Below are 27,998 nucleotides of genomic sequence, written 5' to 3'. Positions count from 1 at the left end.
TGCAAAAGGATAAAACTACATACAAAGCCTCAGAAATATGGTATGGTTATACTAACATCAGACAAAGTTGTCTTAAAAATATAAAAAAAGATAAATAGGAACCTCTCACAATCTACAACAGTTAATTCTTCAAGAATATATATAAATCCTAAATGTCTATGACTCTAATAGCACAACTACAAGCCACATTAAGAAAATATAGAACTAGACAGAAAAATAGACAAATGCACATTCAGAGCTGGAGATTTTAACACCTTATTTTCAGTAGTGAACAGACAACCTAGACAAAAGTATACCACAGTGATACATAGATATAAAAAATGCAGTGAAGTGATATATCGTGATATAAAAGAACTGAACATGCAATCATATAACTTGATAATAGTTTATTTATAAAATATTAAGCCTAATTGTAAAATGTATGCTCCTTTCAAATGTATGTGTGGTGTACACTAGGGTGGATCATGTATGGGTCTTAACATGAGCCAAAATATAGTCCAAAGGTATCTGGTCTGCCTGGATATTTCCATGAGCATCACATTAGTCCACTATATAAATATATCAAGTCAATCAGATTGAGCAAAAAGTGACAAGTGTGCTGGAGTCTTGGACATGTATAGCCATTAGAAGATAAACTCTATGAAGATTCAGGGGCTTACCACATCAGTGACTTTTTCTAAATGCCCAGTGGTATGGGCATTCTAGGATATCTCCTCCAAAATAAAGGGACACCTTTCACCTGCCTACAGCGTAAGGGCCAGATTTACAAACAAAATGACCTGGCCAGTTGACATTAACTAGATTCTTCATTGGTCACCTCAGTGTTGTGATAGTGGGCAGATGGATGGAGAAGCCATGATGGCAGGACTGGATACAAAGCCAACAGCATGGGCTCCAAGACTGAGTTGGCTATTGCTGCTGCCATATGCCCAACTGCCATCAACAGAAACTTACACTGGCTTCCCAGTATGGAACCATCCTTTAAGGGATGGTCATTTCATTGCTGCAGAAAGGACAGTGATTCATCTTGATTGGAATCAACACAAATTCTGAGGTTGAGTTTTTCTTTCCTCCTGACAGAGTTTTTTACCCAGCACCATTTTCTGAGGATTTACAGTGTTTGGTTCATACACTGGATTACATATAAAACTGCATTACACTAAGGGATCCACTTTATAGTTACTTTAGTTACCTACTGCTGCATAAAAATGTCCCCAAATTTAGTGGCTTAAAACAATAAACATGTATTTATTACGCAGTTTCTTTGGGTCAGGAATCCAGAAGTTTCTCAGCTAGATGGTTATGCCAGCTAAAGTTGTACTCATCATATCAGCTGAGGCTTCAGTCATCTGAAGGATTAATTGCATGTGGAGATCTATTTCCAAGGTGTCTCACTCATGTACCTCACAAGTAAGTGCTGGTTCTTTGGAGGGCTCCCAATTCCTCGTGACGTGAACCCTGTATGAGGGTGTTGAGCTTCTTTAAAAGCTGACAAGTGCTTCCCCCTGAGCAAATGATCTATTAGGGAGCAAGGCGGAAGGAGCACGTTATGTGGAATATCTCTGGAAATCACATAGTATCATCTCCACAATATCCTACTGGTTACACAGATTAGCTCTATCCAGTGTGAGAAGACTCCAGAACAAGGTGAATATATAGAAATAAAAATCAATGGGTACCATCCTGGCGACTGACCTTCATAAGAACCAGTATGGTCAGGCAGCGGGCACATGACTCTACTTTTTTTTTTTTGGTGGAGGGGAGAGAATTTCAACACATTTACCAAATTAAATAAAAGGACAAGAACTGTAGTCAAATATTTTAAACACAACTTAAGACAATTTAGAATCATGAACAAAATGTGAGGTATGAGGTAGAACAGTGAAATTCACAAAATTTTGATTAAGATAATTTAACAGTAATAAAGTAACACAGGCACCTCCTTTTCTAAAAATAAAAGCAAACTGCATAAAGTACAAGGCCATGAGATTCACTGGTCTTATCACTCACGGTACTCTACAGAAGTATAGATCCACACTGATGGAGTGATGGATTGGCCTTCTGAAGGCAAAGAAGAGATTACCACTTTGGGATCTTACACTACAAGAATGGTGTTCTATCTAATAACCAGGATGCAGTATAAACCTTAATCCAACGGCCTTGTACAATGCTGTTTCCCAAACAAGTAGAATAGCTGGGTTCAGTAACCAAGGTGTAGAAGTACTAGAAGCCTCACTTGTCATCACTCCCAGTGATCTGCTTGGGGAATCTGTACTTCATGTTTCCATGAATCTAGCCTCTATGGGTCCAGATTCTCTGTTGCAATGACTTTTTCCCTTGAATTGCTTTGGTCCAAAACCAGCTGACTCTCTGTTTGGTTCTATTTCTAGTCTCTCAATTCCATTTGACTGACCATGTGTTGAACCTTACACTAATATCCCCCTATCTTGATTACTGTGGCTTATAAAGTAAAACTTGAAATCTAGTAGTATAAGTTCTCCATTTTTTTCTTCCCAAAGAATAAAGGCTATTCTAGATCCTACGCATTTTTATAACATTTTTAAAATCAACTTGTCATTTTCACCAGAAATCTATTTGAGTTTTATTAGAACTGCACTGAGAGAGCAACTTGGAGAAAATGGACATCCAACTTAGGCTGGGTTTTCTGTGATATGGGCTCTGATACACTGATGTTTGCACCTGCGAGATTTATTGGTGAGTGCTCTTGAGAACAATTTTTCAGGGGCAGAGAAGCAAGTCTGGGTCAAAGAACAGGTTGACCCATGATACATCTCTAACAGAGGCCTAGTCAATTGCTTTGGGAGCTCTGGAACGGGAACATATGTGCAGAATTTGCTTGTAATAGTCACCATATCATACTAAGTCCACACTGTTACCAAACAAACATTGACAAAGTTGTCAGGGAAATAAATACAAAAGAAAATAAAACAAATTAGAGTTAAGACTGAGCAGATATTTGTAACTACAGATATTTTTAAACTTTTTAACTTCCACACTGGTAAGCTAGCTGACCGTTAAGGAATAATCATCATTTAGCCAGGTTTGTGATGCAGATCTTTTTCAAACCCCTTATTTCTTCTTTCTGGTTTTTTTCAGACATCAATTCTCCTTTTAGTAGTTTAAGAACTGACTAGAGACAACTAAGCTTGCAGCTGTTTGTAAGGACCTGCATCTTGATTTTCAATGTAAATTATTCTAGTTTCTCAAATTCCATGAGAATAAAACTTACTGTTGCTGTTCCAAACTGGATAAAAATGAAAGTTTCGAGTTCAAAAGTTGGAAATTTATTGGGGAGGTGATCACTTAGCATGTTTTATGATTTGATACAAATTCTGTGGTCACAGCATATTAGGGCAAAGTGCTTACCCAGCGTTTTTTAAAGTTTGATATTGTCACTTTGCCCATTGTTATACAATCTGATAGACAGAATGGTATTCCCCCAGAGAGCAATCGATCGCTAACACTGCACCACTGCTTATTTATTTCCATTTACAGTGGTGTTGGTGGCACCCAGGACCTGTTTATGTGCAATTATCACACTTGGAGGGAGGTATCATCTCTGCTCCCTGTAATTGGAAAATAACCTGTCACTCTGCATATCCCAGTCCTAAATTCTGAGCTCAGACATCGCATCCTTTATGAAGCTGTCGCTTTACTCTTTTCCTCTAGTTTTTATCTCTTCTCAACTCCAATATATTTGTTGGTAGGTAACTTTATTCCCTACAAACTGACTGTAGGCATCATATGCTAGAATGCTGTTTTCTAATTAGTATCCTCCCTGGTGCCCAGGAAGAGACTACATAGGTATAAAGAGATACTTAGTGACTCAATGGATTAATCTCATTCAAGGTCACTAAATAGAAATACAGTAAAAGAAAGATATAAGTTAGTGTAATAGAGTACAGTTTCGTAGCACTTCTTTTCAAACAATATGTCAAAAATGTTGATGTTAGTATTTTCAAATGGAGCTAAGATATTAAAGTTGATTAGAAATATGTGAAACAGGTGGCAGAGAATTTTGGTTACTCAAGACTGTAGGAGAAATTCATATTTTATGACGTAAGAAATCCAGTATGTATTTCATTTCAGAAAACAGCACACAGTATGTACGCATCACAATATGCTCAGATGTACTCTAATGAAGTAAAATCAGTTGGTTAAAATGTTTCCAGATATCTGAAATGCAACATCAGCCAATATTTTACAGGCAAAGATCTTGTCCATAGCCATTTTGCTAAATGCCTAAGAACTGTTAAGTCTTCTCCTCCAAGGGGAAGGGTATAGCTCAAGCAGTAGAGTGCATGCATGAGGTCCTGGGTTCAATCCCCAGTACCACCTCTAAAAATAAATAAACCTAATTACCTCCTCCCACCAAAATAAGTAAATAAATAAGTAAAAACTACAATTGAAAAAAAAGTCTTCTCCTCCAATCGCAATACTTTTTCTGGAAGGCTGACTCTACAGCAGACCCTCCTTCTTAGCCTCAGGTCTCACTGAATTCTGGGAACTATTTTGTCCACTTGCCCCTTCAGTCCTCAGCATAAAAGCAGCTTCTTCCACTAGCATGCCTTGTGTGTTCTCTTAATCTTCCCTACACCTGTCATCATTCTTTAAATGAATTTCATTTCAATATATGCCATATGTTATCTTCTAAGACTCCAAATCAGAAACAATTCACCCCGCCTTTGTAGATTATACTTTCTGTTGAAAAATTTTCTATGCTCTGGAGGCGATAGATTTCCACATTTCATTATTTTCATTCTGTCCAACTTCTCTTGCCCTGAAAATATCAATCTGGGAGCTACTTTTAAGCCAATTTCATCCCCTATGCAGAGATTAAGGTCCAAAATTAGAGTCAGCATGTCATTTAAAGTTGGAAGTGTGGCAGATTCACCACAAGTTCCAAATTAGAGATATGCCACATATGTTAACACACACTGAAATAAAAGTTGCAATTACATGGGAAAAATTATAACAAATAGGTAAATGCTCATGGAAGCCCTAGAATATGACAACCAAACCGCAGCAGTTCCTAATCTCAGACATTACAGGTTTGTGTGTAAACACCACTGCCTCCATTTATTGCTGTCCATGCTTACGTATGAAATACAAAGATTTCTGTAAAGTAAGCATTTATTAAGCATTGAATTTTTAGATAACTTGAATACAGTCTCCTTTCGAAAAGTTCATTTCTAATGCAAAGTTGGATCTCTTTCCCCCTCCTACTTAAGCACCTGTACCCTGCCTTCCATGCTAACTTTTCTATAGTGACTCTTCTATCAGAGATCATGGTCAACTGACTCAACTGCCACATGGAGCCATGAACTTTTCCTTGTCCTCATGGATTTGTTGTTAGCCCTGCTCCTCTTTCATGAAACTATCTCCTTCCCTGTTTTCCATGAATTTTTTTCATCTTAATTCTACCCTTTTCACGGGTATCTCCATACATATGTCAGGTTCTCTTGCTCCTTTCTCCCCTTCCACTGCATGGTCCTGGCTATTTGCAAAGTCACCCTTTCAAATACTATTTCAGCTTGAGTTATATATAACCTCATGGGAATGACTCTTAAATATTTACCATTGCTAACGTTTATCTTAAACTTCGGTTTTGCATTTTTGTCTGGCTACTAGGTATCCATTTTGGATGCCATAAAAAAACCACTTCATCTACACTCTTAAGGTAAAATGACCTCGTTGCAGCATTTCACAGTGGAAATACAAACTTCAACCCTTGTCTGATGGCCTAAGTTTAAAACGGTTTAGTGCAGAGGCTGAAAAATTAGACTGTGGGCAAAACCCAGTCTGCCTCCTGTTTCTGTAGAGCACGTAAGCAAAGAATTTTCAGATATTTCAAATAGCTGGAAAAAACTGAGGGGAGAATAATATTTCATGGTGTGAAAACTTTATGCAACAAGAATTGTGTCTATAAATACCATTGTATTGGAACACAGCCATGCTTATTTGTTTACATGTTGTCTACAGCAGTTGCAACAGACACACAATATGGACTGCAAAGCTTTAAATATTTATATATGGTCCTTTTGAGAAAAAGTCAGCAGACTCCTGGTTTAGTGGATGAAGCCTGAGTTTAAGAGCAGACCGATGGAGCTACATATAAATCTTAGATATTCTCCTCACTAAATGAAATTTCAGCAAAAGTTACTTAGCACTAATAAGCCTTAGTTTTCTTATCTGTAGATTAGAAATACAAAAAGTCAACTCCGTCTATAAGGCTTATTTCATCTCAAGACTAAGACTATTACCATAGACTTCTAATTATTTTCTGTTTCTTTTTTCTAACAGGTCTGGTGACACAATGGCAGAAAAAATATATTTTAATATTGTATCACCTGAGAAGTATTTCATATAACCTCTGTTGTTCAAGCTTGTTTCAGACTCAAGTGAAAGAATTTAACCTGGAATTAATTTAACCAAGCAAACATATTAAATAATTGTATATAATTTTAAAGTTTGCTTTTTAAATTTCACATACACACATAGTAGATATAAACATATATGGTATATAATGTATTATCTGGGTAAACTGAATTACACACATGCTGTTATAAAAAACGTTCCTTTAAATTGATGTCAAAAAAATGACTTACCATCTTATATTACTTACAAAAATAGAATCTAGTTTTAGTTAAAGGCCTAAGTGTGAAAGTTACAACCGTATGACAATAGAAAAATGTAGGAAAACCTCTATGATCTCCAGTCTCATAATTTATAAACCAATTTTATTCTAACTCTCTACAACATCAGGTCGTTGTCAACACAGAAGGCTTTGTTCCCTCTAACAGTTTTTAGGGCACAATAATTTTATTTTCCTTGAAGTAGTTTTAGACCCAACACTTTTTTTGCATTTTATGACAAGCAGTAAGTACCCATTCATCTATGCTGAAAAATATATATTTTAATTAATCCTCTATTTAAAATAAATTGCACTCCTTAAACTGCCAAGTATCTTTTTGTTTACTGTTTTTTCATATTCCTCATCCTCTTGACTATCTGTGCTGGGCTGCACCCCACAGGCCTGCAAGCCTTATGGTTGCTCAGCCTCAAGACAGGAGAAAAACCCAGCGACCGCCACATCAACAGCCTACTGGACAGGGGGTCTGACAGGTCTGAAACAAAGGGCCTGGACCAACACCCCACTGTAGATGGAAGACAGCAGGCAACAATCTTCACTACTCCAGGGAGGCGGCTACCATTTAGGGGGAATTGGCTTCAGGTTGGCTCATTAGTTACCAGGGAAACCAGCAGCTGGGGCAGGCAGGCAGTTGCTAATTAAGCCCTGTATTTAAGGGGCCTGGATAGTCATGTGAGTATGGGCCTTGTCAAGCAGGGGACGTACGGAAAGCAAGAGGTCATCCTGAATGGCCTGACTAGAACTCCATCCCTACACACCCCGCATGACCCTTACAATGTTGATCTGCCCCTCTTCCCTGATATCCCTGGGGTCAGGGGTGTACAGGTGCACTGCAACCAAATACCACAAAGGCAATATAGACAGCTAAAGAGTATCAAGAGTCCAAGAGGTGGGCAACTTTGAGCCAGGTGCTTATCGGGTAGTTCCGGAGGAGGACAACAGCGTCTCACTGCAGACCCAGCAATCAAACTCCTTTCTCAGTGAGGCCACCACTGTTCGTGGTGCAAAACAGATTCCCTTCGCTCAGACTGAGGACAAAATGTAAGATGTTTAGCAGACACAACACAGGGAAGATCATGACCATTAAATAAAACAGCAGTAACAGCATTCTGAGGTAACACCGCCCCTGCCTGTGGTTCATCCTGACCTGCAGTAACACACTGCCTGCCCACCCTCAGTCCCTGCAGCTGGTGAATACTGGCGAGGCGGTGTAACAGCCGACCGCAAGGTTAACATCGTGGTGCCTTTCTCCAGTAGGCTACCTGGACTAACCACCTTGTAGTTTTAGGTGGGGACGGGTCGAAGACAGGTAAACTCTGTAACTCCCTTTCTAATCCTATTCGCCACAGGGTGGTAAACGCAAACCACTGGGGCCTTGCCTGCCAGTCCCAGGGCCATTTTATAATGTGTTCCCCTGGGGGTAGACCCTGCAGCAAGGGCAAAAGTGAGTCATTGTCCTGACTGATGGTTGGCAATGGTCCTTCCGTCATTTGGTGGTCAACAGTTGAACTCGGATTGTGTTGACCAGTTGCTTCTGGGCGGACACGGTGTAAGCACTGGGAAGAGTGCTCCTGGGATGTTCAGTTATAGTTCCTGGGCTTGAGTTAGCCTGCTGGTCCACATGTTGTGAGAGCAGATTTCCTGTCTTACTGGTTGTTAAGTAGTCCGTTCATTCTGTCCATTAGCCTGGCAGCAGGGGGGCTATAGGGCAGGTGGAAATGCCAGTGTATGTCATTTTATTGGCCCATTACTAAACCACAGGGTGGGTAAAGTGGGTTTTTTTGTGTTGTGTTGCTCAATGACTTGGATAGGCCTTTTGTAATGTCTTCCACCTGTTATAATGCCCTGTGGACTGCATACAGCTGTTGTTCCATCACACTGCATCATTGCTCTGTCCCCTGCCATAGCTGGGACCGGAAGCCCAATGGTACTCTTATTAATTTTGCTGTTGCCACAAGCCCCAACCAAACCCTTCTGGTTAACTGGTTCACAAGCCTGTTCCTGAAAACAAAACTTATGTCTGTAACTGTTAAAAGGTGGTGGGTTAGGGGCATGCTTGTATTTCATAGATAATCCAGGCCTTGTGTTTTTGTCTGTATTCACCAGTCATCCCCATGCAATCAGACGAGCCACAAGCTTTTAAAATGGAAAGAGACTCTGAGGTTAAAAGAATATTACTGGTACAATGGAAGAGAAATGTTAGCTGCCACAGGGTCCCACAGGGTCCCACATGCTAGTGGACGGCCACCTTGGGATTACTCCTGCAACTTTCCATTTTGTGTCCTTATGTCCCAACATCTTGGCACTCATGGGAGCTTCCCTGGCCTCCTGGTCGGCTCATTAATTGTTGGGCTGCATCCCACAAGCCTGCAAGCCCCGTAGTTACCCAGCCTTGAGACAGAAGAAAAGAGCTCAGTGAGAGAGACATCAACAGTTTATAGGACAGGGGATTTTACACGTCTGAACCAAAGGTCCTGGACCAACACCCCACCGTGGACAGCAGAAGGCAGGACATGGCAGCTATCTTTGCCACCTGGGGAAGGAGGAGGCTACCGTCTCAGGGGGAATCGATGTCAGATTGGCTCTCAGTTACCAGAGAAACCAACATCTGGGGCAGGCAGGCAGTTTAACTAATTAAGCCCTATAATTAAGAGGAGTCATGTGAGTGAAGCAGGGCCTGGTTGAGCAGGGGATGTACAGAGAGCAAGAGGACAGCCATCTTGAATGGCCTGAACATACAATCTGTATGAACATGCACACACACAGATATTGGTATCTTTCTATTTATGTAGATTTCTCTCTGTATATATTATTTATATGCACATACTATATATACATACACATAAATATACAAATATTAGATGCATACATTGGACATATTGTGGATTCCTTATAGCAGCAAGAAGTAATTAGATACATAATTGGCAACATATATCCTAAAACAACATTTTTTGAATTAAAATAAAAACACCTCTCTCTCTCTATATATATATATGTTGCCAAAACACAGCCTCCATACCCTGCTTACCAAATTGAAACTGGAGGACAGAGCTTTTGGATGAAGTAAAAAAGGCAGCTTTACTTCTTTGTCAAGCGAAGCAGGTCACAGTGGGCTAACGCCTCTAAGACTGTGAGCCTGCTAGGGAGAGAAGGCAGGGGGTTTTATAGTAAAGGTTTGAGTTCAAGGGGTGGAACTATTTTCCATAGAGATCACATACAGGGTAACAAATTGTTGCAAGGTTCTTATTTTTGCGGATGCAGTGGTCCCCTCCTCTCTGCTGGGTATGCAGTTCACCTCTGGCTTTGGGACTCTCTTAACATTCATGTACCTAGAACAAAGGATGTGTAGGAAGGGAGTCTGTGGAAAAGTGCTCTAGAGAAAAATATGTACAGTTTAAAGTCAGGTTGATAAACGCTTCTAGCCTTTCAGGCAGGCTGAGGCCTAGGATCTCCTGCTGTAGGCTGAGGCCTGCAGCCCGAACAACAGGATACAGGCAAACCACAAGGGGGCAAAAGAAACTGCAGACGTGGGGCAGTTGGAGTGAGTTATGAACAGTAAGATGCACAAAACACCCAACTGCCATTTCTGAGGTGTCAGGGTCAAGACCAGGGCACTGAGCATGATCCCCACACACAGCACCATGACAGGGCTGGACAGACCACCCAAGCCTCCCTCCTCTCCAACCCAACCCTGGCCAGCAAAAGCATGAGAAAAACCCTTTAAACCATTACACAGCTAAGCAGTTACAAACACCATTACAGATATCAGATGGTCACCGATGATGGCAATAGGGTCCCGTTCGGTTACACACATACATATATCCCTCATCATACATGAAATGATAACTTGGTAACTCACTCTCTTGGTCCTCAAAGTTTACAGTCAAACAGAGAAAACGGGAGTAAAACCCAAACCAAAATCAGTATATGTACATAAGTACATCTATCCTACACAGTACACATGAGGACAGCAGTAGGTTCACATCTGTAGATACTACGGATCACAGAGAAAGTTATGGATCAAGAGGAAGTTTTAAGTACTTTCTAAAAGACCCAGACCATAAAACAAACTGTTCTGTTATGGTAAAAATTAACATCAACATGCAGCTAACAGAGTTCACATCAAGCACATAAATTGCACAGTTTAAGGTTAATGCTAAGTGTTCCCCTATCATTTCATCAGTATAACTTCTGACAAGGACTACAGTGCTCATGCATTCAGAGGACACAGAATTAATTGATCTTCGGAAAATCTGACTAATGTAATGAGATGGCAGGAAAAAATATTTAACTTTTAAATTGACTTAAATTAGATATGTATCTATTTGTAGCTTACTTGGGTTTTCTTTTTATTACTGTGCTTCCCCTTTGGCTTTTCTTCACTTTAAGAAATGACCACTCTGCCCCTCCCCCAAGGCTATTTCTACCTGTGCTCATTTTAATTAACTCTATTATTGACTTAACCTACACTTATGTTAGGTAATTTCTCTTTTGTGTAATTGGAAATTGTGTTTAATTCCATAATTATCAAAGGGATGATTTAGAGATGCTGGTTTTACTGAAATGTGTGTGGAGGAGTGTTTCATGTAAAAGAGAGCAATCTTTTTATTTCAGGCTCCTTTTATTATAAGAAGATTCAGGAGCTGTTATTTAAATGAAGTTGAAAGAGAACCTATTTACTGGCTGGCAATCATAGTCTGAGCATTTGGAGTTCCTGTGGCTTGATCTCATTGTATATTATTTGAATAGAATGAATCAAGTAAAATCTCGGGAAAGGCAAGATAAATAATTGGCAAACACAAAGGTAAAATACAAAGATGATGTCTGCATCTTTTGCTTTCTCAAAACCTATCATGATTCTGATATATTACAAATGGTTTGAAGAATATATTCGAAGTATTCACTAGTTTACTATTTAGTGGATCAGAATTAAAGCAATGTCCCCCTCAACGTATTCTCGCTAACCTCATAAAACGAAATTTCAATGTTGACAAATGTAGAACTTTTAATAACAAAGTGTTTTTTCAACTATATGTCTTTGGATTATGTATATTTTCTTGATGAATGTAACCAATACTTTCCTGTGCATTATGAAGCGAGGTGTGGGGATGAGTAACAGTATTAAAATCCCACTGTTTTACAAAGTTCTATTATATACGTTTATCAACAATCTTATGTGGGTGTCTGATCAAGTATTATCAGTCTTCTGAATCCCAGTTAATACTTCTTGCATACATTAGACTACCATTCTTTTGCTTTTTAAAAATACAACCAAATAAATTACAAATGACTGAAATTATCAAAGTGTGTAAATATAGGCCCATATGACCTTCTAGTTTGTGATTAAATATATTTCAAAAGGAAAACAGAATAAATTATGCCGCTCAGTAGCCAAAATCTATTTTCTGAAAAAAAAAAACAGGATCTTTAGAATGCTCAGGTGAACATTCCTGATACTAACATAGTTGCTGATTATACAAGGTCTGTCTGAGAAGGAAAATAGCTGCTGTCACATTCTAAGACGCTGTGTGGGAAGATCACTTGCCATACAGATGTTCCCACAAAGAAACTTCCTGCATAAAGAACATGAAAAGAAAGAAGAGGTTAATGTTAGTGGGGTCTTTAAAGTTAACATGTAAGATCTGGAATAGATTCTCCTTCAGAAACCAAAGTAAAGTTTCCCCAGAGTGTGGGGGGATGACGCTTTCTTAGAGCATTTAAAGAGGTCAGGAGGCAAGAAGATACTGATCACGATGGAGAGGGGTAGGAGACTGTGGACTTGAGACTGGGGACATCTTACAGAGCAGGCACTTTGGAGTCAGGTTGACCTAGGTTTAAATCCTAGACCCACCACTCTCCAGGGGTGTGAACATAATAGTAATTTTAAAACAAGAGCAAACCAAACATAAAATTCCAAGTGATATGCCAGAGCTATACGAAATTGGCAAAGGAAGTACTGGAAAACAAGTTTGAGATTCTGGTTAGCCCTCAAGGACAGACAGACATGAGAGAGAGGATATGTGAGGGCTCTGGCTTTGGAGAGAGTTACAGGTGTGCTGTGAATCTCTCCTTCCCCAAAGCAGAGGAATGAGGGTGCCTATGGCCAACCCAATTCTAATGAGAAGGGCTACTATGGGATACCTTGGAAAACGTGGTGCTTTCTATAACTGTAGGGGAGTAACACAGTGGACTCTTTTGAGGAATATAAAGGCTACAGCTATCATATCAGCTTGAACCAACAGGGTGGGGACAGGAGGAAGGGGAGTGAGGGGCGGGGGAGAGAAAGATATCTAGTTGTACACTGAGCCATAGATACACTTACAGTAATGCCAGGAACAAGGAGGTGGAAATATTTCCACTACCACATGTGTGTGACTCAGAGAAAGAGCCAGTCTGAAGCTGTAACCAAGCAGGACCCCATGGGGCCTTTCTGGGATAGACCCCTCCTCCCCCAAGACTTCCCCACCCCTATGTCCTCCACCTGCCTCTTGTTTGTATAAAAACTTTAGCCTCTTAGGCCTTTCCTGAGTTCCAAAGAATAAATTTAATAAGAGAAGTGAGAAAATGCAGAAACAAAGGAAAATAGTCAAACAAGACAAAAATAGTCCTAGTTTAGACATTTAACAAAGTGGAGGACCTCCTCAAAAGGCGATAATGTTCTGAGCCATATGTTTGAGCTGTTTTGCAGACACTGAAATCTCCACCAGGTAGAAGAAGTTAACTCTATATTCCCCACAAGCACTTTGATCCCAGACCAGTCCGAACCAGAAGGTTGATAATGTTAACTCCCAATTACCTAATCACCAACCAATCATAAGAATGTCCAGGAGCTGATCACGCTCACCACAATCCTTCTCCCTCAACCTATCTTAAACAATCCTTTCCTGAGAGCCATCTAGGATTTTGGACCATTTAAGCACCAGCTGCCTGGGCTACTTGCTTGGTACCCTGCAATAAACACTCCCTTTCCCCTCACCACAACCCAGTGTCAGTAAATTGGCTTTACCTCCAACAGGTGAGCAGACGCAAGTTTAGCTCCGTAAGAAAGCCATTTTAAACACTAACCAAGAACACCTGGAGGGGTGAGGCCCACGCCAAACAGAAACTCCACGGCGGAATAAACAACCAAAGGCCAGGGTTTGAAGGAGTGAAAAATTCCAAGGAAATACTTTTTCACATTCAGGAATACATATCATTAGCTGTTTAGGGCAAAACAGGAGTATGTCGGTTCTGAAAAGCACGCAAAAGCGGTCAGGGAGGAAAGCATATGCGCTGAGCATTTAACAAGGCGAAGGGATTTCAAGCCTCCCGACAGCAATGCCTATTTAACAAGAACTTTATTTCACTCTTACCTGTCCTCTTTGACATAGCCCGTCTCGTACCGCAGTCACAAAACACAAATCTTAACTTTAGTCAGCTTTTAAAAGCCCTATGCACATATAACAAAGAGGTTTACCTGTTAGGCTTCGCTCGGGTGCTGAAGGGAGCAGGGCAGCGCTTCTCGCGGCGGGCAGAAGCAGCTTTGCGGAGACCACATTAAAGTGCAATTAAGACGGTTGCCGCAGCAAGGAGTGCGCGCGCATGCGCCCAGGGAGACGCAACGCGGAAACCACGGGAACCACGCTGCGCAGCCGCACTTGGTTGCGTCTTTCAGGGCCAGGGGAAGACTCAGCCTGCACCTGCCTTAGCTCTTGCAGCCGCATACCACTGCTACCTCCCCGCAGAGACTGAAAAAAAAAAAAACAACAAAAAAAACCCAGAAGGTACTCTTTGAAGGATTGCATGGTACTGCCTGGACCCTCGGGTTCACAATGATGAAGCCTTCTCCAGGAGAAGCTCCCCAACATGAGCCGCCTTCAGGACCCAGGTTGGCTGCTGGCCATGGCCTTGGGCTTCCTAGGCAAAGCCAGACTGGGAACCCAGTTACCAAACTGCCCCGGGCAGTTGCCTGAAGCTGCTGAGTCTGGGCTTCGGTTAACCTACAGCTCTTCAAGATTCAGGAGTGTATTGGAGGGGAACGTGCTGTCCTAACAGCTTCATGCACAAAACTTTGGAGGAGCTCCAGGGCATCCTGGGAGCCAAGAAGGAAAAGCTGCAGCTAAAGGCCCAGAGAGAGAGAGCCAGCAGGCCCACAGCTTCCCGCGCAAGTGGGGGCATTGAGAAGCCCGCTAGAAGAAGAGCCTGGGGGTCATGAATAAGGCACCAGCAGAGGCCAGTGGAGACTGTGATGCCGAGGAACCGCCGGGGCCCCAGAAAGTAGACGGGGCCAGAGAGCAGGAGGAGGGGGAAGATAAAGCCCGGTATTTCCCTCAGGTGGTGGGCAAGGAGCCTGACGCTTGTTCCTGAAGGTGGTCAAGCGCAGACAGCCCACCAGGCCCCCAGGGTAGAAGCAGCGGGTAAAGGAGCTGAAGCCTGACCTACGCCGAGACCTAAGTTGTGATTGGAGGCTTCCAAGACCACTAGTAAGTATTTTTAAACTTTTGTGAATTTATTTTTTTCACTTTTTTTTTAAGTTAAAAAAAAATTCGGGGGGGGGAGTAATTACGTTTGTTTGTTTGTTTTTTTATTTTTAACGGAGGTACTGGAGATTGAACCCAAGACTTCCTGCATGCTAAGCATGCACTCTACTGAGCTATACCCTCCCCCCAGTTGGTGTCATTTTATCTCAGTTTGGTGATGATGCATTTGCTAGTGGGAGCTAAAATGACAACTTTATAGGCAAAAGTAACTTATTTAACTTTTCCACAAACTCTAATCCCACCTCCCCCAAGATTTGATTACAGAAGATTCAAACAAAACTGTATTATAAATTTAGGCCTGGTTCAGTTGGCTATTGTCTCCCATCGCCCTCCTGAAACAGGTTCTTAAGGATGGGTGAGGACAGTGGGAAGGGAAAGTAGGGAGGATGGCGAGGCCAAGTGGAAGCACAAAATAATGCATCCAGGGGCACACAGTCATGGGTCCTCACGCCCCGTTTCCCAGTAAATTCTCTTTGGACCAATAAGAAAGACTAACTTTCCAGGAGAATTTATAATATAGAAGTATCACTAGGAGTATTTAAGTTTTCAACCCTTACCAAGTCAACTGGATCCAAGAAGGATTTAAGGCTGTAGCCAAAATGAGGATCACTCTCAACCAGCGGCTTGTTTCTTGTTCTCATAGCATTTTATGAGATTGAATTTTTGGATCCTACAGAGTATTTTATTGGAGGCTTTTACTATAGTTACAGAATAAATATGAAGTATAAAAGAAAACTCAGGTTACAAACAGTTAAACTGTGTAATAAGGCCATTTATAAGGAAGGAGATTAATGGCCCTGGGAAGACTGGTCTGTAAAGCATTTCCGGAAAGCCATGATGAATTGTCTGTGGAGATAAATCCCTGTTCTCTTAAGAGAGTAGTAGTATGTGTACAGCTGTTAAAATATCTGTGAGACTCCCTAAGGGAGATAAATTATATTAAGTTTAGTACTGAAATAGAAATAGAAAGATAGTAGTAAACCAGTAATAAACTTAGATAGAAAAATATTGAATTTATTTTCCATCTAATTTTCATATAAGTGTTTGTATGATCTGTGAACATGTTATCCAGTTGAAATGGAAAGTGTTTATTTGTTTCATTTGTTTTGATTTTTTAATGACCAGACATGTGAGGATTTTAATACAGTCCCTTAGCTACAACTAGGAAATTGATGTTGTCTGTGTTTTAGCTAATGTTTAGTCAAATCAGTTGAAGTCTTGTTCAATTATAATATTTAATTGTACTCAAGAGTTACTCTTTATAATTTATTAGACAAATATTTATTTAGCCTACTGGGTGCCTGACACTTTTGTAGGTCCCTCAGTTACAGCAGTACAATAAAGATACAAAAGGCCTTCCTTCATGTTTATATTCTAGAAGGAACAAAAATTACAAGCAGCTAAAAAATTAGTATATATTATTCAGTAGTAAGAATAAAGTTAGTTTATTTAGAACTTTTTAAATTTTTTTCAACAATGCTTTGTGGTTTTCAGTATAAGTTATTCACTTACTTGAATATTAAATATATTCCTAGGCATTTTATTCTTTGATCTTATTGTAAATGGAATTTTTAATTTCATTTTTGTGTTTTCACTTCTAGTATATGGAAATACAGTTGGTTTTAATGTATTTATCTTGTATCTTGTGATCTTGATGAACTCTTTAATTAATTCTAACAGTATTTTAGTGGCTTCCATAGGATTTTCTACACACAAAATCATGTCACCTACAAATAAGGTAATTGTACTTTATTATATTTTTTGTCAGATAGCCATGGCCAGAGCATCTAGTACAAAGTTAAAAAGACGTGGCAAGAATGCATAAACTTGAGTCATTTCTCATCTTTGGAGGAAAGCATTTATTTTCAACACTAAGGGTTATGTTAGATGTGGATATTTCATAATGGTGTAGCCCTCATTATGGGATTAGTGTTCTTATAAGAAGAGATATGAGAAAGCTTGTTTCTCTGTTTTCCATCATGTCAGGCTGCAATGAGAAGAATGCCATCTACAAACCAAGAAAAGGGCTCTAACCAGAAACCACATCAACCACCACCTTGATTTTGGACTTCCCAACCTATAGAACTGTAAGTAGTAAATTTCTGTTGTTTAAGCCGCTGAGTCTATGATACCTTGTTAGAGCAGCCTGAACCAACTAAAACAATTGTGGTATATAATAATTTATTTAGGTTACTAATATTTTGTCAAGGATTTTACGTGTATGTTCAAGGGGGATATTTGTCTATAGTTCTCTTTTCTTGGGTTATCTTTGTCTGGATTGAGTTAACAGAATAATACTAGTCTCAGAAAATCCGTTGGTAAGTGATTCCTTCTCTTAAATTTTTAAAAAAGAATTTGTAAAGAATTTATAATAATTCTTTCCTTTGTTGATAGAATTCACCCAGTCCTGGGGTTCTCTTTGTGGGTCTCTTTTTTTCATTACCAATTTAATTTATTTATGTTTTATAACTATATTCAGATTTTCTATTTCTTTCTAAGTCAGTTTTGATCATTTATTTTTTGGAATTTTTTTTTTGTTTCATCTCAGTTGTATATTTTGTTGGCATAAAGCTTTTCATAATAAGGCCTTATAACCTATTTTTATTTCTCTAGGGTCATTACCGTTGTCTCCTTTTTTTCTTCTTGTTTTTTGGTAATTTGCATTTCTTGAATTTTTAAAACAAAAAGCTTATGAATTTCACTGATTTTTCTCAGTTGTTTATCTGCTTTTTATTTCATTGATGTCTCTACTAACATTTTTTTATTTCCTTGCTTCTAGTTGTTTTGGGTTTAGTTTGCTCCTGGCTATCTTAAGGTGTAAACTCAGGTCTAAACACTGTTTTAGCTGTATCACATAAATTATGATATACTGTGTTTTTTGTTCATTTCAGAATATTTTCTATTTTGCCTGTGATTTCTTCTATGATCCATAAGTTATTTGGAATGGTGTTTTTAAAATAACATTAGGGGATTTTTCGTATTTCTTTCTGTTGTTGATCTCTAATGTATTTCCGTTGTGGTCAGATCACATGCTATTTATGATTTCAATACTTTAGAATGTATTATGGCTCGTTTTACTGCCAAGCTTATGGTCTATCCTGGAAAATGATGCATTAAAAAATGTGGATTCTGTTGTTGGGTAGAATTTATGTACAGCTATCTGTTAGGTTCACACTGTTGTTCAAGTCTTCTATATAGCGTATGATTTTTGTGATTAGCTTTATCACTTACTGAGAGTAAAGTATCAAACTTTCTCATTATTATTGTAGCACTGACTTCTGTGTTCAATTCTTTTTTTTTTTTTTTTTTGGTTTGTTTCATATGTTTTGGGCCTGTTTTCTTAGGTACACATATGTTTATAATTGTTATATCTTCCTGATGCATTGACCCTGTTATCATTATGAAATTGTCTCTCATTATATTTTTTGCCTTAAAGTCTCTTTTGTCTTATGTTAATACAACATTCCACTCTCTTAAGCTGTTTGCATGATAAACATTTTCATTTTACTTTCAATCTACTTTTGTCTCTTAGTCTTAAGTTGGATGTCTTATAAAGAGCTTATAGCTGGTTTTGCTTTTTTATTCATATATGATCTAATAGTCTTTGCTTGTTGTTTGGAATATTTAGACTGTTCACGTTCAAAGTAATTGATATCATTGGATTTATCTTTGTTATTTGTTTTCTAGATGTCCTATCACTTTGTTGTATCTCACTGTTTCTCCTTGACTGTAGTATTTTGTGCTGAATACATTTTTTAATGTAGCATTTCCACTCCTGTGTTGATTTTTAAATGAATTTTTTGGTTGTTTTCTGAATGGTTGTTTTAAGTATTATAATATGCATGTTAATTTATCACAAGCTGCTTCATATTAATACTCAATTTTGGTTAAATTATCAAACTTTGTTCCAGTATACTTCATTGCCTCTTCCTTTCTTTTTGCTAAAATATGTTATGTTTATATGTATCATGAGACCAAAAAATAGTTATACTTACTTTATATAACCTTTTGTCTTACATAAAAGTTACAGGAAAATATGTATTTGTGTACTTACATAAATGTATGTAAAATAGATTTGGATTTATGTTATTCTTTATTAACTCATATATTTGCCACTTTCCATGATCTTAATTTGTTCCTGTGGATTTCAGTTAAAATCTGGTGTCATATTTTGTCAGCCTGAAGAAATTCCTTTATTATCTCTGGTAAGGCATTTCTGCTAGTAATAAATTTTCTGTTTCTGTTTCACTTTCATTTTCGTATAATTGTTTTGCAGTGTATAGAACTCTTTGTTGTCCATTTGCATTTTTTCACCACTTTGAATATGCTGTCTCGCTACTTTCTGATCTCCATTGCTTCTGATGAGAAACGATAATGTTGATGTTCCCCTGTATGCAATGAATTGTTTTCTCTTGCTGATTTCAAGATTTTGTCTTTGTCTTTCAGTAGTCTGAAAGTAGTGTATCTAAATATGGATCTTTTTGTATTTATCTGTCTTAGGTTTGTGGAGTTTTTTGGTTGTATGAATTATTGTTTTCATCAAATTTGGAAGTTTTTAGTCATTATTTTAAGAAATATTTTGTCCGTTGCTGCTTTTTATTCCTGTTTCAGTGCCAGTCTCAATCAGAAATACACTTGTCTTCTAACCACACAATATCAAGATAGCAGACATGTGAATTTGATCTCTCCCATTTGCCTGCCTCTTAGAAGTCACGTCCACTGCTGTGTTGCTGGGCATGGGTGACACCTGACACTCTAAATAAAGTAAGCCCATTTTGCCTGCTGCAGAGAATCTTATAGCCCTTGTGGCTTGATCCATCCAGGCAGAACTGCCATGCTGAGCTGGGGTGGAGTTGGAGAAAATGTGAGGCCAGTTCAGAATGCCGTAGGTCTCCACTTTTCTTATTCGGTGTCCAGCAGGCTTTAAACCATAAATACTTTTCAGATTGTATTCTGCCTTTGGGTAATTTTTAGAGCCCTGAAATTGTTTTCTCAGTTTTTGTTTTGTTATGTTTTTGGTCTATTTGTTTGGCTTTATAGTTGCTTTTTGAGGGGAGGATTTGCCATTCCCTTCAATTAGCCATAGCCATAATCCCTACCAATCTTCAACAACAACTTTGACTGATAAATGAACTGGTTTAGGATTTGGGCCTGTGGCTCAAAAGAATTTGCCTCCAGACTGCATGACACACTGCTTTCTGATGTGGAGGGGCTATTAATTAGGTCATTTTGAGATGAAAAGTTGCCTTCTCTCTCAATTCTTTGTTCAGATACAATGCAAAACTTGTTCAAAATATCAAAAAGTCAAAGCTTGCACCATGTACTGTGGAGGCATAGATTCTGAGAAAATTTGCTAGTAAGGAGATTTTAAAATTTATCTTTAAAGCACATTAGTTCAAAAAGTTATTTACTGGTTTTTGTTTTGTTTTGTTTGCCTTTCCATCTTTTGCAAGAAAAGAGGGTCATGCCAGGCCAAATTGTACCTTCAGCTGCTCAAAACTTTTCTGTGCTTTCCTGCCTCCCCATCAGGGGATATCATTAGCTAAAGCAGTTCAATTATCATACTCTTTACTCAAACCCTACGAGAACTCACAAGTAGGTTAAATTGGGAAATTTGATGAAGGAACAATATCTTAGAGATAATCATCTTGCCTCAACAAAATGCCTCTTTATTTTAATGGGGCAGGATAAAGAGTAACATGCATTTTAAATGCCCTCACCTGTGTCACTAACTGCCTTGTAAGTTGCTTAAATGAAGTGATTGCTATGATTCTGTTCAACTCAAGCATTTCACTAAACTTGGCAAACCTTCCTCTTTCTACTAGAGTATTATGATTGTGAGACAATGACAAAAAACAAGTTATTACTTTCTGTCTGATAATTTATAGAAAAACTTAAAGTATTACCAATAAGGCATTATATTTTTAAAGTATTTCCTTGTATGTGTTTTATTTTTAAGTAGGAAAGTCAATTTTTGTAGTTTTGTATGACAGAAACTGATACTTATGCCCCAATATGAATTTTTATCACTCTTCTTTCAATAATAGTATCACCTCAGTTTTACCTGGGTTTATACCTGCTCAGTTATAGGCTGCATTTTCCTGTCTACATTGCATGTAGGAGAGATCATAAACTGAGCCTCAGAGAGTTTAATTGACATGCCAGATCTCACAAAGCACATTCTTCTGGAGATGGGTCATGAAACCATATGTTCAACCTCTAATAAAAACTTCTGGTGCCAAAATAATTCCAACCTCTGGGGATAGGTTTACGCAAAATTAGCCACAGTTTCCTTTTAATATGGATTTCATTCTTAACAGCCACCAATCATATTATTCATGTCAAGATCTTTTTTCTTTTAGATGTTTATGAACAAAGTAAAAACTATTTTCAGTGAAATTTATTCATGTGCATTTAAACTAATCATGTTCAGATGCTGTAATAATAAGAATCTACAAATGGCCAAAGAGGACATACTATTCAAAAGGTCATAGAATTTCCTTTAATCATAAGATAGAATACCAGACAGTGAAGGTGCAACTTCAGTATGATAGGCCATTTAAAATTCTGGCCGTGTAATATAATCAGTAGAACGTCAGTTAAGCAGTTTTAGCCGCACATGAAAGGGAAATGATGTTGACTTTAGGTTATATGTGGCTCATTTAAAATGATCCAATATCAGGGATCAATATGAAAGTAGACATTTTTATTTGAAAGTAATTTAACAGTTTTATTATTTTTGTTACTGTGAACTCACATTCCTAACTGACCTCTACCTCCATGTACTTTTGAATAGAAGGAGCTGTTTTGGTGCATAAAAAATAAGAATAGGAGTTAGAAGAAATGGAAATGGAAGCTTCTGTATTGACCATTAACTAGCTTAGTCACTTCAGTGAAATTGCTGAGTCTTTTTATGAAACATAGTTGGGTTTCTTTACCTGAAAGGTGAGGATAGTATCATATTTCATTAGTTCCAGTGCCTACCTTTTTTTCCCCAAGACCTACTTTTATCCCCCAAGTTTTGATCTTTTGTAAATTGGAGCACATCTAACAATAAACAACAGTTTATAAGTGACAGGATGTTTCCATTTTTAGTTGTACTTAAAATAACGATGCTTCTTTTAATTGATGGTGTCATTGTCTTGATCAAATCACCTCGAGTCTTAGGTAAAATCTAGAAAAAAGCTAAATGTGGGATGTCATTTTACAGTATCACAAATACTTAGAGATACTGAAATTCTTTCAGCTTTTAAAAAAAGTGCACCTAAAGAAGTGCATCAAAGCGAAAGTGACCACAACATCTGTTTACTAATGCCAGAATTATACTCTTGAAGTGAAAGTTTATTATCCATTTCAAAAGAATAAATAATCCATGGGTGAGTGGTGTGGAAATAAAACTGAAAGATCAAAAATCAAGGTATATTTTGCTGATCTTCAAAGACAAATAAGGATATTCAGTGTCTAGCAGAAACAGCAAGTTACCAATGAAGAGTAAAATTGCTTCATTGGTAAACAGCAATTTACCAATGAAGTTTTCTTTTAATACAATATATATCATAAAATTATGTGGCAATATACATTGTCTTTTGAATGAAAAAAGTATCATAAATAATTTAGACCCAGCCAAGTTGTCCTTATCATTTAAATAATAAAGCCAAGAGACAGATATTGTCAAAAGGCGAGAATTCAGCAATTAGAGCACTTGTCCATTTTTCTTGGAGAGGAAACAAAAAATGTTGATAATAAAATCTAGCCCACAGAGTAATGAATTCATGATAACAATATTAGTACTGAATATATGTGAAAAGGACTGGTAGTAAGTATAAAGTCAATTTTAAATAAGTTTAAAATAATGATTACAGAAGATTTTATATATATAAAGAATACTGGCAGTTTAAAACCCCGAGATAATTAAGAAAATTGGAAAGGGGATGAAGTTCTTTACATCTTTCATAGCAGAGTCAATTGATACAGTTTAAGCTTGATTAAACTTGTAAAGTGTAGTTAAAAATGAATTACTTTAACCTCAATATTTCTCCTGGTTTTTAATTAAGTTCTGTATAGAAATATTTTAGGAATACCTTTTATTGTTAAGAAACACATCTTTAAGTTTAGTAACTATTTTAGTTTAGCTTAAAGCCAACATTTTTGTTAAATATGTTAATTTAAATTGAAATAATCTGAATATTTTATTTTTTTGAAGTGTGGAGAACACGAATCCATGCTTAATAATGTCTTTATAAATAACAATTTTGTGAGTCATTCTATCTCTCTATCTATCTACACTGATAGAATGACTCACAAGGTCGTAAGTTACGTATATTATCTCGATATCCTGAATGAAGGGCACCAAATGTTGGCAGTTATTTCTCAGTGGCAGGAATTGGTGTTTTATATCTTCTTCTTTACTTCTTTGTTATTTTAAAGTAAAATAAGCACGTCTGTTTTTAAATCTACAAATGACAATAAAATTAAGTAAAACTTTGTATAAGCACATACCTAACTAAATCCTGTCCATTACCCACAGACCCCACCATGCTTTTTGCAATTTACTTTATCTCGTGTGGCTATACTTTTTTGAACTCTGCTGGCTGTAGCTGCATTTTGCAGTTATTCGTTAACCAGTCTTGAAGATTTCATACCAGAATGTGGACAACTGTCTTACATTGCATTCTTTAATGAACTACCCCTAAGAGCAACTGAAAAATGCCTTTAAAAAAAATTCAGCATTAGCTTATCAACTGGAAAGTCAGTTTTGCATAGTAATTAAGATCATGTCCGTTGAGGTCACGTAACCCTTAGTCAGGGCACTGCCAATTACAAAGTTTGTGACCTTGAGCAAGCTACCTAACATCTCTCAGACACATTTTTCATTTCTATAATATCGACTTAGTGAAAGTATTGAGCTCTCAGGGTTCTTGTAAAGATTACATTATAAAACATTTGCAAAGCACTTAGCATAATGATATACATGTAGAGCTTAGTCAGCAAAAGCCATACAAATAATCAATTGCCATTGTCCTAAGTTCTGCAGAGGAGATGTCCAGGATGCTGTGGGAGCACGTAGCAGAAAGTCCACACCCAATCCGGAGGGTTAGCCATGTTTCCAGGACTCTGAATCTTGCACCCACACCAGCATTTCCACAGACTGTCTAGAGTTATAGGAGATCTCTGTGAGATTCTGATGATGGTGAGGAATAATAATTTCAATAATTAGAGATCAGTTTTCTGTTCTTATTTTTTAAAAAAGCCAGGAGATGTCATGGAAATTTATAGGGAGAATAACTCATTAGATAATGAGAGGTCAAGAAATCTTACTCATATCATAACTTATGATAACTTCAGGCTAAAAAGTATTTTCACCTTTAAAAAAAATTAACAGGAAGTGAAGGAATGTGAAAGAGAACAGAAATATACCTTGAAAAGTACAATTCACTACCCAAAGGAAAAAAATCACCAAAAAACAAACAAAAATACCACCACACATAGCTGAAAATGTCAGCATTTAAAAATACAAATCCTGCTGGCTCTTCAGATCTCATTGAGTTTAATTGTTCTGGCTCAGACATCTGCATTTGATATACTTTGGGAACTACACCGTATATATTACAGAGACCACTGACATATTAGGGAACACTGACAGTTGTATTGATAACACTAAGTGGATCCTGCTCAGCCCAGGCTAATATGCCTGCTTGTCTCCCTTACAAGAAAAATACCTCGACTCTGCGTGAGCCATAGAGGGTCAGAACAGTGTTTGAGAGGTGGTACACCTACCTTCCTAGAAGACTGTCTAGGAACGGCTGTTAGAGTAGAAATGGTGAACACAGCGTACAAGCTTTAGGCTGATTGTCTCAAGCCCCGTGCTTTGGAAAGTCTAAACTGACCATTTCAAAGTGACAAAGCATTGACTTAGGAAGTGAGGCAGTTGGAGAAAGGCAGTGAAATGAACAAAGGAGGTGCTTCAGCTATTTGAAAAATCTCTTAAGTCCTCTCCATCAAAGCACGAATAAATCTTCACGGCGAAAAGAATTACTCCAGCACCTTCTCAAACATTCTCCCAGAGCCACATTTTGCTGTGTTTATTTTTGTCATCAAATCTTTTTTTAATCATAATGTGGATGTAACTTCCCCAGTAGACATATGTTGGGGGGGATGAGGGGCCGTAGTGGTCTGTGCTCAGAGTACCCTTGTATAAGAAATGGACAGAGTAACTGCCCCTGGAATGACATGAATTTCTTGCAGTCCCCCTCTCTGTCCCCACACAGGTACAACAACTGAGCATCTATATTAGAAGATTTTCAAAACTAGGTTGAAGAATCTAATAAATATGTCAAAAGAGCAAAAACATCAGAAGTCAGTTTGTATCCATCCTCCAGCTGCCCCCGATGAGACAATTGCTGTAATTGCTTCTCCTGCAGAACGTTTTCCTAAGTGCCAAGTTATGCAGCGAATGAAGCGTTACCTAGCAATATGGCCAACTTTCAATTATCCATGGCAATGGGAGACAGGGATAGTAGAGATAATTAAAATTCACAGTCTATCTTCAAACTTAAGTTTCATCGTTTACATCCTGCTCCTCTGGCACCAAGCACTCTGGAAGCACCACCTAGAGATGATGTCTTTTGATGCAGGTTTCATCTCTTTCCGTGTTCCTTGTCCTCCAAACAGGGAAAACAACAGAAAGCCTTATTTCATCTTTCTATCTTCAGGGCCTAATAAAAACTTTGGATCATAGTGGATGTTCAAAAAAATATTGAACTGTTAGAATGGAATGAAAGGGAGGGAAAAGATCTCTGTTATTCCTGAACTGGGAACCAGGTATGCACCTTACTTATTTTTGCCAGCAAGACCAGACAGACTTTTACAGTACTCACTGACTACAACTGGCTTTCCTTTTAAAGTTGTTATACTTAAATTCATTCATTCATTCACAAAATGTTTATTGGGTGCTTACAATGTGCCAGTCTTTGTTTTAGAGTGTTGGACATTTAGCAGAGAACAAGATAGGTAAGATTCCTTCCTTCATGGAGCTTAGATTCTAGTTGGAGGAGTCAGATTTTAAAAGCACATTAAACGAATGTTAGTGGAATGTGCTAGTGCTCTGAGGGAAATGCACAGAGACAGAATACAGCATAATTTGGGTTGAGAGAGGCACTTGCATAGCATGATTGGTGGTTCCTCTCTGCTGGAGGATGAGATAGACCGGGCCACACAAAAGGTCAGAGAAAGAGCATTCCAGGTAAAAAGGACTTACACATAGAAAGAATTTTGAATCTGGGAACAAATGTCAGGGAGTGTAAAATCTTGACTTTGCCTCACTCCTTCAAACTGGGATCAGCTGTGAGCCAAAAAGTTCCTCTCTTTCCTCAGTTTCAATTAGGAAGCTTTAAAACCATAGTTCCTAGGTTGAAACAAATAATTCTTCACTGTATTTAGTCCACAAACCCACTTGAGACCCTAATTAAATATATGATTCTTTTCTCTATCCATAACACACACACACCCCCACACCCCTGCCCCTTCTGTTTTTAAAAAATTCTGGACTTCAGTGAAAACAGATCATTTTGTCATTGGAAGATCAGAATACTTAGTCGTTTACTGAATGCCACGTTGTGTTAGGTACTGGGGTTAAACACAAAGACCTACTTCTCATGGAGTTTTGCCTAGGTCGTAATTTTTAGGTGGCTTCACGGATGCCTGTGACTTTGTTTTCTGCTGCCACTGCTTTTTGGGCCAGTCATTCTTGTAATTACCCACTGCCAGGCACCTTCTACTATGTCCATGTGATCGCCTCTGAAATAGATAAACATATGTTCTTCTAACTTGGAGCAGTTACATTGCCAGGTTGTACTGATCTCTATAAATTTTGGTATTCAAATTAAGAGCTGAGTTACACTCACTCCTTTTATTTGCTAAAGTAAACAATGCCGACTTTTCATCCCTCTAAGCAGAAACAAGTTCAGCATGGATTCTTGCAGCTGGCCACCAACTAGTGACTCCCAAATGGTTTTCAGGAAATTCATCTTTTTTACTTTGCCTGTAGTCGCATATCCTGGCACACGTGCTAGTTGAAGCTTCACCCCAGCACAGAGAAAAATGATAAAGAATCTGTTAACTCCAAGGAGCCTGGGAGCTGATGGTTTGGGTGAAGTTCCCCCATTTCCCCAGTAGGGGGCAGCAGCCTTGCTTTGAGAACGAGGTAGAAAAGTCCGCAACTCTGTCCTGTTCATAGGCAAAGCCAGAGGCCGGCAGCTCTCACTGATGGAAACTGGAGAACTTCCTCCGGATACGTGTTATTTCTCCTCCTAACCAGACATGAAGTGGGCAGTGTAGATCTTGGGGACGATCTCTCTAGGATGACATTGAGTTTTTATTGTACTTCTTTCTCCATCTAGTGAAAATGGCGGCGATGCGTGAAGAAGAGGCTAGTCAGCACGTGGGAATTTTATGATTGAACACATCTGATTTTGAGGCTTGTGTGCTATAGACATAAATTTCTCAGCGTGATTGCTGCTCATCCAGTCCAACTTATCATCATAAAAAGTGTATAAAATGAAAGATTAACAGCAGTTTTCTAGATTTGAGTGTCTCCTCCCAGTTGATGGTTCACTAACCACCAATAGATTCAGTATGTAGTTTGCTTTAACTATTTTATTAAGAAATAATTGACATGTAATAAACTGCACAAACATAAAGTGTGCAGCCTGGCAATTTCTATCATATGTATACAAATGTAGAGCCGTCACCACAGTCATGATAATGAATATATTTATTATCCACCAAAGTTCACTGATGCCCCTTTG

The 27,998-nt window shown here is 38.3% G+C and overlaps 2 long non-coding RNA genes across 3 annotated transcripts in view; one reads left to right on the top strand and one right to left on the bottom strand.

Annotated features, from left to right (window-relative positions):
• The window catches only part of LOC116155321 (uncharacterized), a 98,018-nt gene extending 83,790 nt beyond the window's left edge, over positions 1–14,228 (bottom strand). For both annotated transcript variants that reach the window (XR_010383358.1, XR_010383357.1), the window contains exon 1: positions 14,130–14,228. This is a non-coding gene — a long non-coding RNA (uncharacterized LOC116155321). The remainder of the gene's footprint in view (positions 1–14,129) is intronic.
• A 111-nt stretch (positions 14,229–14,339) lies between these two features.
• LOC135322580 (uncharacterized) lies at positions 14,340–27,713 on the top strand. Its single transcript, XR_010383234.1, has 3 exons — positions 14,340–15,135; positions 17,179–17,279; positions 27,591–27,713. It is a non-coding gene; the product is annotated as an uncharacterized LOC135322580 (long non-coding RNA).
• The last annotated feature ends 285 nt before the right edge of the window (positions 27,714–27,998 follow it).

Source organism: Camelus dromedarius, chromosome 12, assembly GCF_036321535.1.
Source record: "Camelus dromedarius isolate mCamDro1 chromosome 12, mCamDro1.pat, whole genome shotgun sequence".
NCBI lineage: Eukaryota > Metazoa > Chordata > Mammalia > Artiodactyla > Camelidae > Camelus > Camelus dromedarius.
This window is presented reverse-complemented; position numbering and strand designations above follow the sequence as displayed.